The 17,264-nt window shown below is 36.1% G+C and overlaps 1 protein-coding gene across 1 annotated transcript in view; it reads right to left on the bottom strand.

Moving 5' to 3' along the window:
* ROBO2 (roundabout guidance receptor 2) overlaps positions 1-17,264 on the bottom strand; it is a 1,060,454-nt gene that overhangs the window by 924,136 nt on the left and 119,054 nt on the right. The window lies entirely within an intron of this gene.

Here is a 17,264-nt window from a genome sequence, read left to right as displayed (position 1 = left end):
GTATTTGCAGGTGTTACAGCAGTGATAGCAGGGACATGGTTTGTACTGCCATGTTGTCACACTCCACTTTCTTGCAGCCAAGGACAAAACACCTTTTGGCATTATGTTAAGCAAATACAAAAAAGGGTAGAGACTTTACATTTCCAGGAAATAAAAAAGGAATTTTAATTCTATGCAGCGAGTAGATTTGCATCAGTTTTCTGAAGCAAATTGTCCATCAGAAAAAAAAAAAAACAAAACAAATAAATAATACTATTCTTAATGTGAACCAGACAAAGCTGTGAACTGAATTTCCTCTCCTGACACATACTCTGAAACTTCAGTGGCCAAACTGTGACATTCCAGTGGTAAAGCCAGAAATCAGCAAAGAGGAGTGAAGCCTTCCTTCCTCTTGTCCCCATTCTGGTAGTCAAACACCTGCAGCAACAAGGACCAGGAGCAACTGGAAAGGATCCAGCTGGGTGCTGTAACCTCCAGCCAAGGCTGGCCACACTCCCCGTGGCAACAGCAGCACAACTACACTACTTCCCTCTATGGATGTTTCTCATGCAGGAAAATAAGGCACAGAATGCCAGTGATCACACTGAGGTACCTCTAACAATTTTAACTCTTTATACCACACTGTAAGAACTTTGGTGCAACAAGAACATTGATTAGGATCTGCTCTACTGACTTCATATGTCTCTCTCTCTGAAAAGAGTAGGACATTGGGTAGAGGATTTCTCTGAGACTCACCCTGTACTTCATTTTTAGAAGCCCAGACAAAGATATTTTGTACTGAGTTACACTAAGAGAAACAGAGCAACTGTATGTCAAAACAAGATATGAGGCAAAGAAAGTCAAGCAGAGAAACAAAATTAAGTTACTCATTTGTGTAGTTCAAAAAAATGGTCTTTATATAGTGCTAATGGTCTGATGTTTTCTTCCTAATACTAAGAGAACCTTGGCATCCTGAAGTGATCATTAAATGAGAATGTGATTTTCACTTTTTCTTTTGAAGAAACTGCCCACTAACATTTCACATGGAAAATAATTCATTTTTCTAAAACCAATGATAAGATTCCCATATCAGAGATGATGACTCAAACTGAAATGCTTTAAACACCCCTGGTGAGTCACCAGGCACTTTCTATATTTTCTACTATTGAGAACACTTTCAAACATGTAATTCCAGAATACCAGTGATAGATTAGAGTATCAGAACCATCTCAAATGCCAGATTTTTTATACTTCCTATATCCTCAATAATAAATTAACTTTTTGCTTAATGACTAAAAGTTTAATTAATTTACTGAAAACAGGCACAACTAACCATTCCTTTAATTAAGAAAATTCATTAAAATCTACCATTATCTTTGAAACTGTTTGAAGTGGAAATGTTATAATGTTATTTTATAAATGTTACCTTAGTCAAGTTTAAGAAAAATGACATAATATTAAGTTTAAAAGGACAGAGATGTAATCTTAGGATTTCTTTCATGTGATGAATGTGGTATTTTAGCTCTCCTCTTATATTGCCCAAGAGATATGTGGACTCAATACACCTAAGATTAGTACCATTAATTAATAACAGACACTATTTACTAGTTCCAAGTTTGAGCAGATTCTGGTTATTTTTTTCAAGAGTTCTTTTTCTTAGAAAGGAATGGATTGGAGTTGGGGGGATTAAAACTCACTTGGGTATGCAGACCAAGCAAAAATTAATCGTATTCACTTGGATGAACCTGACTTCACTTTTAATGAACACATTAAAATTGCCCACGAACACAGGAGTACATTTCACATCCTTCAATTTTCATTAGTAACTCAGATTTCATGCTCCATGATTTGCCTCTTCCTGAGATACCTTTGTTTCCTTCTAACATGAGAAAGGGACTGAAAAAAAACCAACCCCTTAACAAGGATTCCTGTTATGCAGACATATTAAAAACTCGAGGTTTTCTTTATATCCCCTACCATGAAGCCACAATTTGCCAATTTACTGACATGTCAGAATAGGATGTAGCATTGGTTCTACTGAAGTTGTAGTGTAAATGTAAGCACTTATAAGATGCCTAGGACTTAAAAATGAAAGCTTTTTCCATGCCTACAAACACATTAAATTTGTCCACCTAACTTATATGAAAAATCCTGCTATCTTTCATTTCCTCTTGAGCTGCCCAGCTCCAGCTCTGTCAATGAGAACCAGAAATGTCTTGCTCCTGAAGCTTGAAAACAGCTGAGAAATCATTAAAACTGGGGAAGGTCTAGCAGTGTACTAGACCAGTAGCTCCAGCAGCAGTGGCTGATAGCACAGTGAGACTTGTAACACTCCAAGAACATAAGTGAACAAATGTCATTTCAAGTCGCTCTTGAATCCTGATCTGACAAAAAGCTTGGGAGTGGTGTGAAAAATATCCTAGTTTAATAGTCTTGGCAATACTATTTTAGAAGGTAAAGAGATTTTTTTTTTTTGGTCCAACTTTCAAGTGTTCAGAGAGACATTCCCAAAAGAAATATATCAGAAGTGTGTCAAAAATGCTGCTGGTTAAAAGCATCACGATGGAGTACTTTATTTTTGAGAAACAGATCTGAAATAACATTAAGTGCCTATCACTTACAGAATTGTGAGATGCTTCATCTTTCAGAATTTAGTGTGAAAAGACAAAAAAAAGTCTTCTTTTCTATGAAAATACCATTCAGTAACGTTCTCTGAATTGCACACACAAGTCTGTTGAACTGCTGCTGAAAAAGGTCCAAAATCACCTGGGAAACAGGGTAAAAGTGAGATTACAAAGTTAGCTCTGACTAATTAATTATATTTAGTGTCAGTACAATCAAAGGCTTTCTGCAAAACATAAAAGGAAGTTCCCACTTTCTGATAATTTCTGGATAATTCATCGTCAGCGTAGCAGAGGATAATCACTGCAGCTGAAAACACAGCTTTAGTCAGGCACTTCAGAAATACACTCAGCAGTGCAGCAGCCTGAGTTTGGGCATTTATTTGATCAGTCTTCGATGAAAAAAAGCATTTCCAGTGTTAGGATTTGTATGTAAAGGAGAGAGGACAAAGAGGAGCTGCTGCCAATGTACATGAGACAGTACACAGCCATGTCACTATAGATCTTAAGAGGATGCATGTATAGAGAACATACAGAAAAGGCAATAATGATGACGAAAGTCAATCCTTACGGACTGAACAACCACAGTGTGAAGAATGGCAAGTATCCCTGGGAATCTTAAGGCTGGAAAATAAGACTGTGAAATACAGAGTTGATAGCAGTCAAGTCATGAACAGCAAGGAAAAGGACAGGAGTTGTTGAGCCCATCCTTCCACACAAGAATAAGGGGCATTAGATGAAACTATGAAATAACCAAGTTGAAACCCAAAGATAGAGTTCTCTGCACACAGGAGAGTTCAGCTGGGCCCTGGCTAACCAATCAGTATTACTGCGTTTTGCATAATTTAAACAAATTAGCTGAAGATGTTCATGGAAGAACAATACATCAAAAGATATTTAAGTTCTTGAGCTGTAAATTGATAGAGATGATGAGAAAATTCTGGAAAGATATTTCTATATCTGCTCTTATCAGAGAATACTAGAAACAGGACGATGTGGTAGAGATTAGTCTGTGGCCTGACCTAGCATTCTGTGTCCTTATAATAATGCTAACAACACTGTTAAATGAAATGCACTTAATAATAACTGTGGGTTAATTTATTAATGAGATTTATTGTTGCATAAATATTCAGCAATCTGAAATTGTGAAAAGCCTAAGCATGCAAGAAAGCATTGAAAAACTCTTAAGCTTAAGATTAGCCAAGTTCTTTGACACAGTGAGGCTGCAATAAACAGATTTTGTTCCTATGGCAATCCTTATAACTTAATGCAATCTGAAGTGATAATCAGAGATCAACATAATTTTTTTCTTTATATTTCAATAAAATACAAACTTTTAGATAGTATAAAACAAAGACATGCAGATGTGTAAAATTAACAGTATAAACTCATGAATTGAGCCAGCCCTTTTTTTTGCTCCTTGCAAAGCATAATGCAATGCTATCAATTTAAATCCATGTGGAGTTCTGTTTCTTTACCAAAAGATCTGAATCTGCACGAGTTCCATAGGTTGCCAAGCTATTTTGTTGGATTAATGACAAAAAAACCCATGCATGTATAATCAGGGTAATGTGGTAGCACATTTCAGCTTCTACAGGTCATTTATAATTTATGCAATTTGTTCCCTCTTTTTTAATGGCAACATTTTTCATTCAAAGTTGTGCTTCCCTCAGCTGCAAAATGGAGAGTCATTCATTTAATGTATGCAGATGGAAAACAGAAAGAAGGTCAGACAAATTGCAGCCTTGTATTTTGCAAGAAAAGTAGAATTCTGCACCCTTCCTGAAGAAAACACTCAAATATACTTCAAAACATTTAGAATAACAGCAGAAGGATGATTATGAAAAAATTTGTCCTATCATTATGTTGAAATAACTTGACGAATGCTGCCACTTTCTAATACGACCTTCCAGTACCCATTGTGCTTATTCAGCACTGATTTTGGTCTGTGAAGAAGAAGCAAAAATACAGAAGCTACATGTAAGGTAAAAAGCAACAAAAATCCCAAAAGAAAGCCAAGTCCCAAATCTCAAAACTATGTGCATCTCAGAATTATTAAACATATTCTGAGGAAAAGTATTATATTTTAAAGACCTTCTAACTGAAGAGCAATAAAACTTTAAAAAGGCACAATTACTTTATGAATGGTCAAACATTTTCCTGCTTTAATTTTTAAGGTTAGCTCAATATTATTGAGAATAAACTAAATATTAAATTACTTGGTTCAATTCTTATATTTGCATCTACATAAAATATTTAAACTGATTTTATGCTCAATCCGTGTGTCATTAAAGGAGATCAATAACAGATTTCTTCTTTTTACTGACTTTTAAGGGCTATATCAGATCTGCCTCCTGGTAAAAAAAAATTACCTGGATACATGTTACATTAATACATGAATAATGTGAAGAGCTATCTGTGTCCCTAAAGCATTTTTTAAAAGGCTTGGTTTAAAATTTTAAATGGAACCCAAACATTTTCATTTCACTAAAAAAAACTCCAGTTCCAGATTTATCCATGAATATAAGCAAAAGACAGACTTTCTTTATCCCCATAAATAGAGCACAGCTTTTCAATGTTGAATAGCCAATTGTAAGTCTTGCTGTTTGACTTCTCATTCAGTGGAACACACTGGAAGGTTTACAGGGCAAATCTCCATCCTCATTTAGAGCCAAGTTTCTCAGTCACCTTGCAGAGAGTATTGTTACTAATATAGTTTTGTTATCTATTTGCAGTGGATCAGCTTTCAGAAATGCAGTGGTTTGATGATGTTTGATGACCTTCCGAGAGAAAGGCACACACATGCCTTCAATGGAAAAGTTCCTCACTTTTTTTGGTATATCCCATTCAATTCCAGGGAGATAAAGAAATAAAGGCAAAAAAAAATATCATGAAAGAAATGCCTTTATTAGAAAACTGAAGTTTCTGTACTCTATTTTTAGAACAGGCTGTATTCTTAAATTTATAAAGTCTCAGAAAGCAGTATCTACTAAATTTATACTATAAAGAAAGCTAAACAGTAATGTGAGCTAAAAATACAATAGAATTAACATGTTTATTAGCATAGCACTATTGAGCACCTGTCAGTAAAACTGCTTCTATCAAAATCTTGAATACCACCCTTTTAAAATTTCACTGGTTGCATTTAATATTAAAGAGTTGTGACTTCTTGGATAATAGCACTTAAATTGTGGTGAATCCAATGGTAAAGTAACTTCATTTAAAGTTCAAAACTAAATTTCTGGATTTAATAGAACCCTGTTAACCTAGAAGTCAACAATACTTTCATTGTGAGAAAACACCTTTCACCAGTTGCTCACCACACCTTTGAAACTATTTGATTTCTTAAAAAAAAGTACACTTCAATTAAATTTTCTAAGCCATTCAGGTGAATAGAAGCAGAAGAACAATATCAACAGTGTTCAGGAACTTCTAGGCTGAATTCACTCAATAGGCACAAGGAGTCTGGAGGGCTATTTACAAAAAGGCCAACAAGGCCCTGTAACACTGTGAAGTTTGCTACTCACAAAAAAAAAATAAAATATATATGGGGAGTGAATAAAATCATGTTTCTGCCCACTTCTAACAGCTTAGAACAAAATTGCCCATGTCTCAGGTGAGCAGTGGTAATAACCACCATCACCTGTGGTGTTCGGTCACATAACACTGTGTTGCAATGATGAGTTCCTAAGCAGTCCTCCTGTTGTATTTTATGAAAAAGTTTCATATTCAGTGAGTTTGACCACTAGACACTGGGTTTTCTCCATTTTTACATACTCATTTTCCAAAGAGTAGGTAAGTTAAAATCTCTGGGACCTTAGGAACGCACCTCAGCAAGCACTTCTAATGTTTTAAAGATGTTTCCAAGGAACGTTGTCAAGTACAGAATTTTGTTTTCTGTTGTTTTTTTAAAAATTTCATGACATTATGCTACTTTCAGAATAGAGCAGGAGCATCTCATTCAAATGGGTTGAAGTCTGGCTATCTGTGATCTCTTATTCATGAATGGGGTGAGATACTGCTTTTTTGCTATTACCTTACTGCTACATGCTTGTAGGATGTGGCATGAAACAAGGGGGTTTTCTCCTTTTAAAATAATTATAACTGTGAGACATAAAAAAAGGGCCCTTGAGAGAACAGAAGGCCAGTGTTGCAATGCCTGGATCTGAAGGGATCCTGGCCTTCCAGTTCTCCAAATTCAAAGGATCAGCAGAGTCATTAACATTGCTATCAGGCAGCAGGCAGATAACGTATTCCATGAAAAAGCTCATCTCTTGCAAAGTGTAATGTATGTGTTCTGGCCTGGAAGATAAAAAATGTGTAGCAGACTGATGGAGTGAATGTCAGAATTCATTTGCTTCGCCACAGACAGAACTGTTGAGCTATCAGGAGGAGTAATTCTGAAGTCAAGCCTCTAATGGACCCTGTACTACAGGTGTAGCTGGACTAGCAACATTGTGCCAGAAAAATCTGGAAGGCTATAAAGCTGAGCTCTCAGCTCCTTTCTCTTCAGAGAGGATAAGAATATTGAAAGTAACTAAAACAAGAACAGGTAGATGTGGATGTCAGTGGTGTCAAAGAGGGGAGCTGGGAATTCTTCCTACACAAGTCTGCGATTTATGGAAATGGCAAAATATCTTTAATTCAACAAGTAACTGATAACATGCAAAGAAACTATGAAGATTGATCTGATATGACTGACTGATGTTTGGATCTGCTGAGTGAGATCAATGATTGATTAAATATTCACGATGTTATCTGTAGGTTGCATTCAGCATCTTAACAGTAAGATCAATTCATTAACAATATTAAATAAGGCTACACAATTGTTAACAGGGTAAATGCCTTTTGAGACAATATTACAGCAGCAAAACATTTAAGTTAACTCTTTATAGCAAATGCTAAAAGACTAGGCATTTTTTTAAGGACTCTCATTTTACATGTTTATTCCTGCAATTTAGTTTTACAGTATGTTATTTTTAAAGGAAATCATGAATAAACCTTTAAATTGCAAAATAACATCCATTTGTCCATGCATAATATTTTCTAAGTGATTGGCAATCCCCTTCACAAAGCTTGCCTTTTTACTCTATTTCATTAGGCTTTTTATCTACATTTTCACTTACAAAATGTACAAATATTTGCTTTCTTACTCCTTGGGATGCTTAAGAGGATGAACATGGGCATTAAACACACTGTTTGAGCTCATTGTGGATCAAACTATATGCCCTATGTATATTGGAAACTTAGGTCACCTCAATGCCAAAAGTTCCAAAAGGCCTTTGAGATGGTTGTGAAACACCATAAAACACCAGGAAGGAAAAACTCTGCCAAAGGGGCTGCCAAGAAAGGATGTATGGGAAATTTCTGCACCAAGATTATCCTAGCAAGTGCCAATATTTTTCACTGTCCCTTACAGAAGAAGCAACACAAAGTGGCCTTGTTGGAAAGACAGAGACATTTCTCTTTCTTGGTGCATCCTGAATTTTTTTTCCCTCCCCAGTCACTTAATATTTTTAACAGTTATTCCAGTGCTCTTCAAAGCCAAACTCACTAGCTTTCCTAATTTTTTTATTTTTGCTTAGCTAAACACAGTCATGTACCACAGGAATTATTCTTAAGACTGAGTCAAGTGACTGAGTAGCCCAAATGTGTGATTCAAACAAGGACAGAGATGACGAGCAAATACAGCGCTGAGTCCTTGCAGAATCATCTGTAAGGATTAGCTTTCAAGAGTTTACATTGTTATCAGGGGGGCAGTTTCTAAATAAAATCCCATGCCATTTCATCATCATTTTGAGATTTTGTCCCTCATTTCCAGTTAACACATCACAAGTAGCAGTATTGTATTTATAAAGTCAACCATTGACTGTGTTCATGTCTAGAAAACAATATAGTTAAATGAGTTTCTGTAGTGTGAGTCCATACATGAGGTAGAGGAGTGAAATTATTTGATTGCTAGCATTAGTCAGCTAAGTGGTAAACTCTCCCAATGGTAATTCATTGGTATATCTATACCATTGCCATTCTGATTTTCTGTCTTTCTGTGTCTGTGTATGCGTGAAAAAAATGGCAAAACTATGATTTTGTTTTTCTCAACATTTATAATGTTCCTGAAATCCATACTCTGATCTAATTAAAGTAGTTTGAACGTAGATTGTGAAACAGCAGAGTTAAGCACAATATAACAGAAGTCACTTCGTTCTAATTAGTGTAGTGCAAAAGTTTCATGAAGCCAGTGCAATGAATCAGAGTTCCTTCCACATCAGTTGTTTTTCCTTTAGTTGCCATTTTTATGGGGAAATAAAAAGGAGAAAGAAGATGTTCAGCAGTTCATTAATATAATTAAATTACTAACACATTTTAGCTTTACTAAGTAACCATAATTCTGACCTTTAATATACTACAGATAATTATCACTTTATTTTTGAATAAAGGTGAAGAAAATATAAAATTACAAAGGATTTTCCTATTTTAAAAGAGCGATCACTTCTTTCAAAGTATAGATGTTCTAGAACATAAGTGCTAGAAAAGCATAAAGCACAAAATAAGTAATTAAAAGAATTCTTTTTTTTTTAGTATTTAACTCCAATGAAAGTTCATCTGTAAGCATTGTTATTCATTGTTATATGAAACTACATAAATTTCCCCTATTTTACCAAAAAAGTTCCAGGTTCGGGTTTTATTGGTTTTTGTTTTGGTTTTGGTTTTTGTTTGTTTGTTGAGGGTTTTTTGGGGTTGGTTGGTTTTGTTTTGTTTGTTCTGGATTTTATTTGCTTGTTTTTAAAGACTTAAAAATTGGTTGTGACTTTGCATATTCATTGCTTGTAGACTTTTGATTTGTTCAGCACTGGTCACAAAAACATGTACAGCTTTGTTAATATACCCCCTTAGGGACCAATTTCTAAGAGTTAAAATCTATCTCACTGAAAATGGCATCACATTAGCCAATGATTAAAGTTATGTGACATTGCAGTGTTACACAGCTGGTCAAAAAAGTCATTAATGAGAGTGCTCTCACAGGTATAGTAAGGGCTTCAACAGGAAAGATTTCAATGCAAAAATTTGGTTTATATTCACTATCAGGTCTAAAGAATGAAAAAATATACATCCATCATCATTTCTTGCATCTGTTGTCAGTTTGCTAAGGAAGAGTTATGATGGATAGGTCTAAGTTCTTGTATTGTCATGTTTTTGTCACTTATCTTGCCAAATATTATAAGTTTAGATAGGGAATATTTGTTTTATCTTCAGAAAATATGTGTTTAGTAACTCAGAGGACCAAGCTAGACATTTTATTCTCTCAGGAAATTAGTGAGAATCATAACTGACTTTGTTTTGTTTAGTCAGATTTCTTTTGTTATTGTTTAATTAACTAATCATGTTTAAATCAAGGGATCAGTTGTGCAAATAACAGAGTCGGGGTTTCTTTGGGTAATTTTAAACACATCATAACCTGAACTTATGTAAATATTTACTACTCATACTACAAGTTACCAGTTATTTACTACTAGCATAGTTTTACTATTTTTCTTGCTTTGTAGCTTGTTCTATTCTTTCTCTCATCTTCCCATCAAAATGTCATGATTTGCAATCAATCCTTTTTGAAGTCAGTCTGCCATGGTATCTCAGCAAATGACAGTTCAGCACATGACAGAAGCTTTATGGACAGGCTTCCTGGGCTGCAGAGCTGGTTTAGGAGGAGTCAATGCTAATTCAGCTCTGCAGCGTCACTAACTGAGTCCCAGCAAAAATCAGGGCCTACAACTAGTGAAATTCTTCTCAAAAACCAGTTTTGCTATCAAAGACTTGCTTTTATGTATGTAAACTTGATAGGGAGGGAATTCAATTAACTCGTATTTCTGATGGAGTGAATGTCTTTTTTGATTGACCAGAGTGGTCAGGACTTTTTAACACATCATGGAATTTGCCATATGTGCATTAAAGCTGGAAAAGGTGCGTTATTTCCAAGAGTTGTATCTTCAGAAAAAGTCTCAAATTCTACTTTATCAGTCATGTCATCATAACATTTGCCTTTCTTCCACACCATGGCTTACCAAAGGCAATTTTATTTTTATTGACAGATCTATAGACATACAGTGCTGGCCAAAGAAAAGCAGCTGTCAACTGCCTGATTTGATGCATCATTCTCATTTTGCATTCTTTTCCAGTAAAGAATAAGAAATCATCCGGCATCCTGCACCACATCTTGATAGACCTAGACAAAATTTGACACAACGTTTTATGTTTTAAAAAAAAGGAATGTAATTAGTTCACCAGGACTGAAGCAATTATTTAAAGAGAACACAAGCATCACTTACATTTGGAGAGGACTTATCCTATTATCTACCTTGTAGTGCTAGGCCTCTTCATGTCTATGTACTCACATCATAGCTTCCATTTAAACAGAAAACCGTCTCAGTGGTTCCCAGGGGGGTAGTCACAATGTCTGAAATTAAATACCTATTCATGTCTTTGCAAAAGTTTGTATCACTTCATCTTCTACCAGCTTTTGAGATAATCAGTCACGAACAAGTCACTTCTGACCTGCTGTACGTGCTTAACAACGTAGATCTGCCTGGAGGGTCCAAGATTTACTGTTTCCACTACTTGTAAAAATTGGAGGGCGCTTCTTCCTTCCACTTTTTAAGAATGCTCACATCTTTACTATTTATATGGGATGTTTTCATGCTGTTTTTCTAAAAATGCTAATCACTTGTTAAGCACTGCATTTCAGAATCACTTCCACATTCAAACACAGACTTGAAGACATTTACCTATGCATTTAGATAATCTTTGGATTTGTCCAGTTTTCTGAAGTCTACCATGAAAGTTTAGAAATATATGTTAATTTTAAACTATCAATCTTTAAATGCTGTTTAATGAATTACAGACAAAAAATTACTATTTAAAATTATATTTTAAAGCACTTTTTAAAATTGATATAACTTTTATCCTCTTAAGTCTTCCAATATATGCTGAAGATGCTACAGCTCTAAGAAAAATACTTCTATAATTTTCCCATTATCCTTAGTCTTTGACTCGTTATATGAGCCTTGGGTACGATTTTCATTTCCTTAATCTAGAGAAGTACTAAAACTTGAAATGACACAAAATAAGTTAATACATATTTCTAATTATTTTATCATGTAGTTATCACAAAATGTTTTATGAAGTTAATTAAATATAAGGAAGTGGAAATGCAAATCATTTAGTTTCCAAGAGATAGAGAAAAAAAAATCTGAACTGGCTTGTTATGCTAACTGAAAGCAGAACAGATGAAATAAAAATTCTACTCTTTTCTTCCTAAACTCTACTTTAAGAATGAATCATAAGTCCAGTAGGGAAAAAAAAAATCTCATATTAATTGACCTATATTACACTGTTATAGTTGGAGCCCCAACCCACTACTTCCCCTAGCATGAAGGCAATTTATTTAAGGCAATTCATTATCTTTACCATATAAACTAAATTCCTGTTTTATTTTATTAAAAAAAAAAAAGGGCAAAACATTATTCAAAGATTCATAAGATCACTTCCCTGTAGAAGCAATTCATTTGATTACGTATATATATACATATGGAATTATTCCAACAAAGTTTAGTCCTGGTACTACAAATGTCAAAAATCTCTGATCATCTGTTTCCCTGAAGCCAGTGACAAATTAACAAGGACATTTCTGTGTTCACTCTGCTTTGATTCAGCATTCCAATATGCAATTTCTCTGTGTCAGTCACCTCACTTAACTACCATTTCCGAGGAAATGGGGAAAGTGTCCCCTGTCCCCTTCCCCTCACAATTCCTGATCCGGTTTCAGATTCGTAGTGCAAGGGATTTACCCCAATACACAAGAAATATCTAATGTAAAGGCACCTTCCTTTCTGTCAATTAGACATGTAACTAAAGTGGAACAGAATGAATATTAAGTATTAAAAAAAAAATAAAAATCATCAATATATTTTAAGACAAGCATACCATGAAGCTGTCAAACAAATTATGTTAATTACAGACCATCTCTAATATTCAGAGCGGAGATTTCTTGTAGATGCTTCTTACACATACACTTTTTGTCAGTAACATCAAAGGGCAATCACAGCCCTAAACTGTAAAAAATATTTTAGATGAGAGTAAAATTGAGATATGGTGTGAAATTTAACTGCATTTCTATTAGAGTGAGTGAAGCACACTGGTTGTTTAGGGCACCCAACTGGCCTTAGGGCCGCTCTCAATTCCTTCTAGCTTCCTCTTCTCATCCCCACTTTCCTGTCACTGTTTTGCAGAACTGTGGCCTTGAGTCATGTGAAACACGCTTCAGTTTGAACGCAGAGTGAAACGTTATGCCAAGGACTGCATTTAGCCCCATTCCTTCAAGTTTTTAGCTAGGATTAGTTTCAGTACCATCCCTAATAAATCTGCTAAATACCTAAAAAGCAAATCAATACCTATTTCTGGCTCATTTGTTCTGCAATTATCAGTGAGTGCTGAAGCAAAGCACAGAAAATACTAATTAAGGGGCGGGGGGGGGAAGAAAAAGAATGCAAATAAATGCTTAAATTTCTGAAAAGAGAGAAAGCAAGCACAGAGCAGCAAGGCCAGCAGCCACAGAGGTCATGCTGCTCATACCTGCTGTGCCAAGGGAGACTGGGATCCAGATGCCTGCCTGGGCAGCCTGCTCAGCCAGCTCCATGTCCCACTTGGGGTGTTCCTCCTCACCCCAGATCCACTGAGGGGGAGCAGCAAGAGCAACAGGTGACAGAAATCACAAATACTCATCTGGTTTAGGTAGTTCTGCACCTGGTATTATGTGTAATGACAGCTGTCATAAGCATGATGCTTGGGGGACAGCATAAGAGCTAAATATAATCTTATCAATTGCATATCATAATTTTTTCATTCAAGAAACAATCAGCCTTAAAACATCTGTTAGTTGCTTACTAACACCCACCTTGTTGTGCTCATTAGTGCAACAATAAAAATACAGTATTAAATACTAAGCAGTCTGCATGAATATATGTTTGGCTCAATCACTAAAAAAATAAAGAGTGAAAACCATCTTTCCTATTCTTCAACACTCTGGCAGGTTAGAAATCTGTCTGGAATTCATTTTAAGCTAATGTGCAGTAGAACCCCGACAGCAGAAGGGAGGAGAACCCTTCCAGCACGGAAATCCTTGAGCACCAAGGGTCTGTATGGAAGCACTGAGTCAGCACAGATGCCCTGATTTCTGCCAACTGGGCATCTGACTCGGCAGATCCGAATTAGCCCTCCCACTCCCTGTTGCTGGTCAACTAACACAAAAATTCTTGTTTCATATCAGCGAGTGCTTTTTTTTTATAATGGTTCCTCAAGTCCTTTTAAAATAGGGTTTGCTTGGATTCTGCTATGGGAAATTTCCTTTGACCTATGAAAAAGTTCATTGGTCTCTTAGTCTAGGTCTTTTTGTTCTTAATGGGAAACATCAACTGCATCAGTCGACAATTGAAAGGCATTTGCTCCTTTGTACATAATCCCATTGTTCAGTTGACTAGAGAGATAATAGATTTTTTATGTTTCCTTCCCCTAGTACCTAATATTATGGTAGCTCACAAGGAAACAACTCACTTGGAAAAGAAGTAGAGCAGAATAATTCACAAACCCTCTCTTTTCCTTTAGCTCTATATTTTCACTACATAGAAATGTCTACAATATTAAATTCCCATTTATCCCACTTCTTAAAGCAAAAGAAAACAAGCAAGCATATCCCCAGAAACTCCATCCACAGTGATGAAATCCATATACAAACTATGGAATCCATACAATTGCATACAGAATTTTCCAAGGACCTCCATGGCAGTCTTTTCCAGTTCCTTGGCTCTAATGCATTTCTCTGGAGCCTCATCAACAGACTAAGGGAGGGGGTCTTTTTTGGGGGGGGGGGAGCTTTTTGGCACTAACATAAAAAACATGCCATTTTATATTTTTCTCCTATTCATAATTTTGGAACTCTCCCCTCAGAACTGAGCCCACTTCATAGTGCAACTGTGTCAACACATGACAGTACATCTATGCTTTGGTATAAAGGGGGAAGGAGAGAGCTTCGTCTTCCTCCATTGTGCCACAATGCCAAGATCACAGGCCTGCTTTTGGTCTTTTTTTGAAACTAATTCTGTACCATCTGCAAACTGCTCTTGGTATAGGGTTTGCTCAGTGATGCTACAAGGCTCCAAGGTCAGGTACAAAACAAATCTGCACCCTTCAGCAAACCAAACTACTAGTATAGACACTCTTCATGAACTAATGAATGAATTAAAGTCTAGTTATAATGTAAAAGCCTAGAAAAGAAGTGTTCATAGTAGATCAAGCCTAAAAATATTCAATTGCTGATTGGATAATAGTAATAAGATAACAGTATTTCTTTACCATTTGTTCTGCACTTTCAAACATAAGGTAAAAAAGATTTTGTATGTGAATAAGTACATTGTAAATAACTCCCTGTTCCAAGTTTACTAGTATCTTAGCTAACCAGCCATTATTCTTCATGCAGTAGAGTGATAAATGTGTGCATATTCAAGGATACCACCAGCCAGAGCTGCAGCTCCATCCACAGCTGAGACACACCTCACTAAGCTCAATAGCAGCCCACCCTTACAGACTGGAAACAGGTTAGAAAGGGGCAATCCTTAGCACCTCACTCATGGCTCTGCCTCATGTATTTATGGATAAATAACATCCTTGTCAGTACTCTGCTTCACTCTACTCTTGAGGGAAAATGCAGATGGTCACAGAAGGTAGGGAGCAATGTCAGCCTGTACTCTAAAAGTGCTTCTGAAAGGAAAGTCAAGGTTTTGTTCAGTTACTCCCTCCTCTCGATCATTCAAAGCACATCGACATGAAAAGAAAGAGAGGGGCAGAGAATTTGTAACCTAGTCATCTTTTTCTCTTGCTAATTGTCACAAGGTGGCAGAGCACATACAGGAGAAAGTAAAATATGCTATATTTTGGAATTTGTGTGTAGATGTATCTGTTTGCTAATTAATACATGAAAAAAACCAAGAAAAGATCTTGCCTGATAGAAGTCTACATTGTTCATTATATCAGCATAAGTTAAATTAAATTATTTACCTGTTCACTGAATGTTAGTATATATGCAGAAATATGTAGCATGAAAATAGGGTCCTCTCAATGAGATCTCACTAGAGCAGGGGCTTCTTTAATCTTTGATGAGAAGTGTAGAAAGAAAATTGTATGCATGTGAGAATGGCCCAACCCTGCTGCATTATTTACCCATACTTTTTGTAGATACAAAACTGGCTGAAAAATGAGATTGGAAAACAGTGTAAACCTAAAATTTCCCAGGCGATGCTATGTCATTCTATAATCAAATGACATTAGACATAATCCTCCTTATTTTACCAAACCTTTTTTTTCAGAATGTGAAAAACTTTTATAATTGCTTACTGGAGTAACAAATTACAAAATTTGAATTAGACATTTTATGCAGAAGAAGTCTAGTCCTGTGTTTTTGTGTTCTAACAAGGTGGCAGTGTGCTGAGCCACTCAAAAAAATCTGAATAGCAAATGCTTTCCTCTTTCGCCTATTGCAACACATTTAGGTCACATTTTCCTAGTGTGTATTCTCAACAAGAGATACAGGACATGGGTTCAGGAGAAACTGTGTTCCTTTAAATCTTTCTGCTGTCATCTTTCCTTGGATCCTATAATGGCAGAGGTCCATAGTTAATTGTATGTGGGTGTATTTCTAGTGAATTACTTGACCCTCCTCCCCCCTAATTATTCTCTACTCACACATCTTTCAAAGCACTAATTCCCTTTGTACCAAAGCAAACTTCAAGTTATACCTGTTCAGCATTTAAACTTTAAAAAGTGCAATGTGAACACCTGTTTTAGTTGATAGCCATCTGTTTTCGAGAAATCAAAACCTTAATAACACGGAATTAACAGATGGAAAGTGAGGCCTAGACTGAGCAGGTTACTGCATGCGTCAAGATAACATAAAAAGTGATATTTTTAATGAATTATTCACATCCTCCATTATTCTGTTCTCATCTATCTGAACTGATAACCCATCACCATTCATTTGCTCCTTAAGGGACTTGCCATTCAAAAGCAATTGAAGATCTTTTAGGATTTGGCCCATACTAAATGGATACTTAACTATTGAGAATGTTACCTCAAATAGGCAATTCCAACAAATTCCCTGTGGACAAATTCTACAACTAATTGCACAAAGATTTTAGCAGGAGCTAAAATTGGGTGTGGGTGTGTGTCCACGAAAAAAAATGTTAAATAGCCTAATATATCACTGTTTCAACTGTATTTCCAAAAGAAATAACTTCAAACCTGTCAACATCGTAAGGAAAACTACAAGCAGACACTTTTACTGAAATAAAAGTGGCTTCAGTGTTTTCTTCTACACCTGTTACTCCTTTCATGACAAAACGTCCTCAACTCCAAAAAGAGAGTTTTAAGGACTGGAGCTGCGTGTGGTGGGCACACAGGAGAAGGCCAGGAGTGAGATGACAGAAAAGCCTGCACACAGCAGAGGTCAGTGGCAGGATGAGCGTGGTCAGTCCCACCAGATCCACCTGGGATCATTTCCTCAGGGAAAGACAGCTGAGAGATTGGGACCACGTCCCTCCCATCAATGCAGCTGAAGCCCAGCCA

This window comes from Chiroxiphia lanceolata, chromosome 2, assembly GCF_009829145.1.
Source record: "Chiroxiphia lanceolata isolate bChiLan1 chromosome 2, bChiLan1.pri, whole genome shotgun sequence".
In the NCBI taxonomy this organism is placed as follows: domain Eukaryota; kingdom Metazoa; phylum Chordata; class Aves; order Passeriformes; family Pipridae; genus Chiroxiphia; species Chiroxiphia lanceolata.
This window is presented reverse-complemented; position numbering and strand designations above follow the sequence as displayed.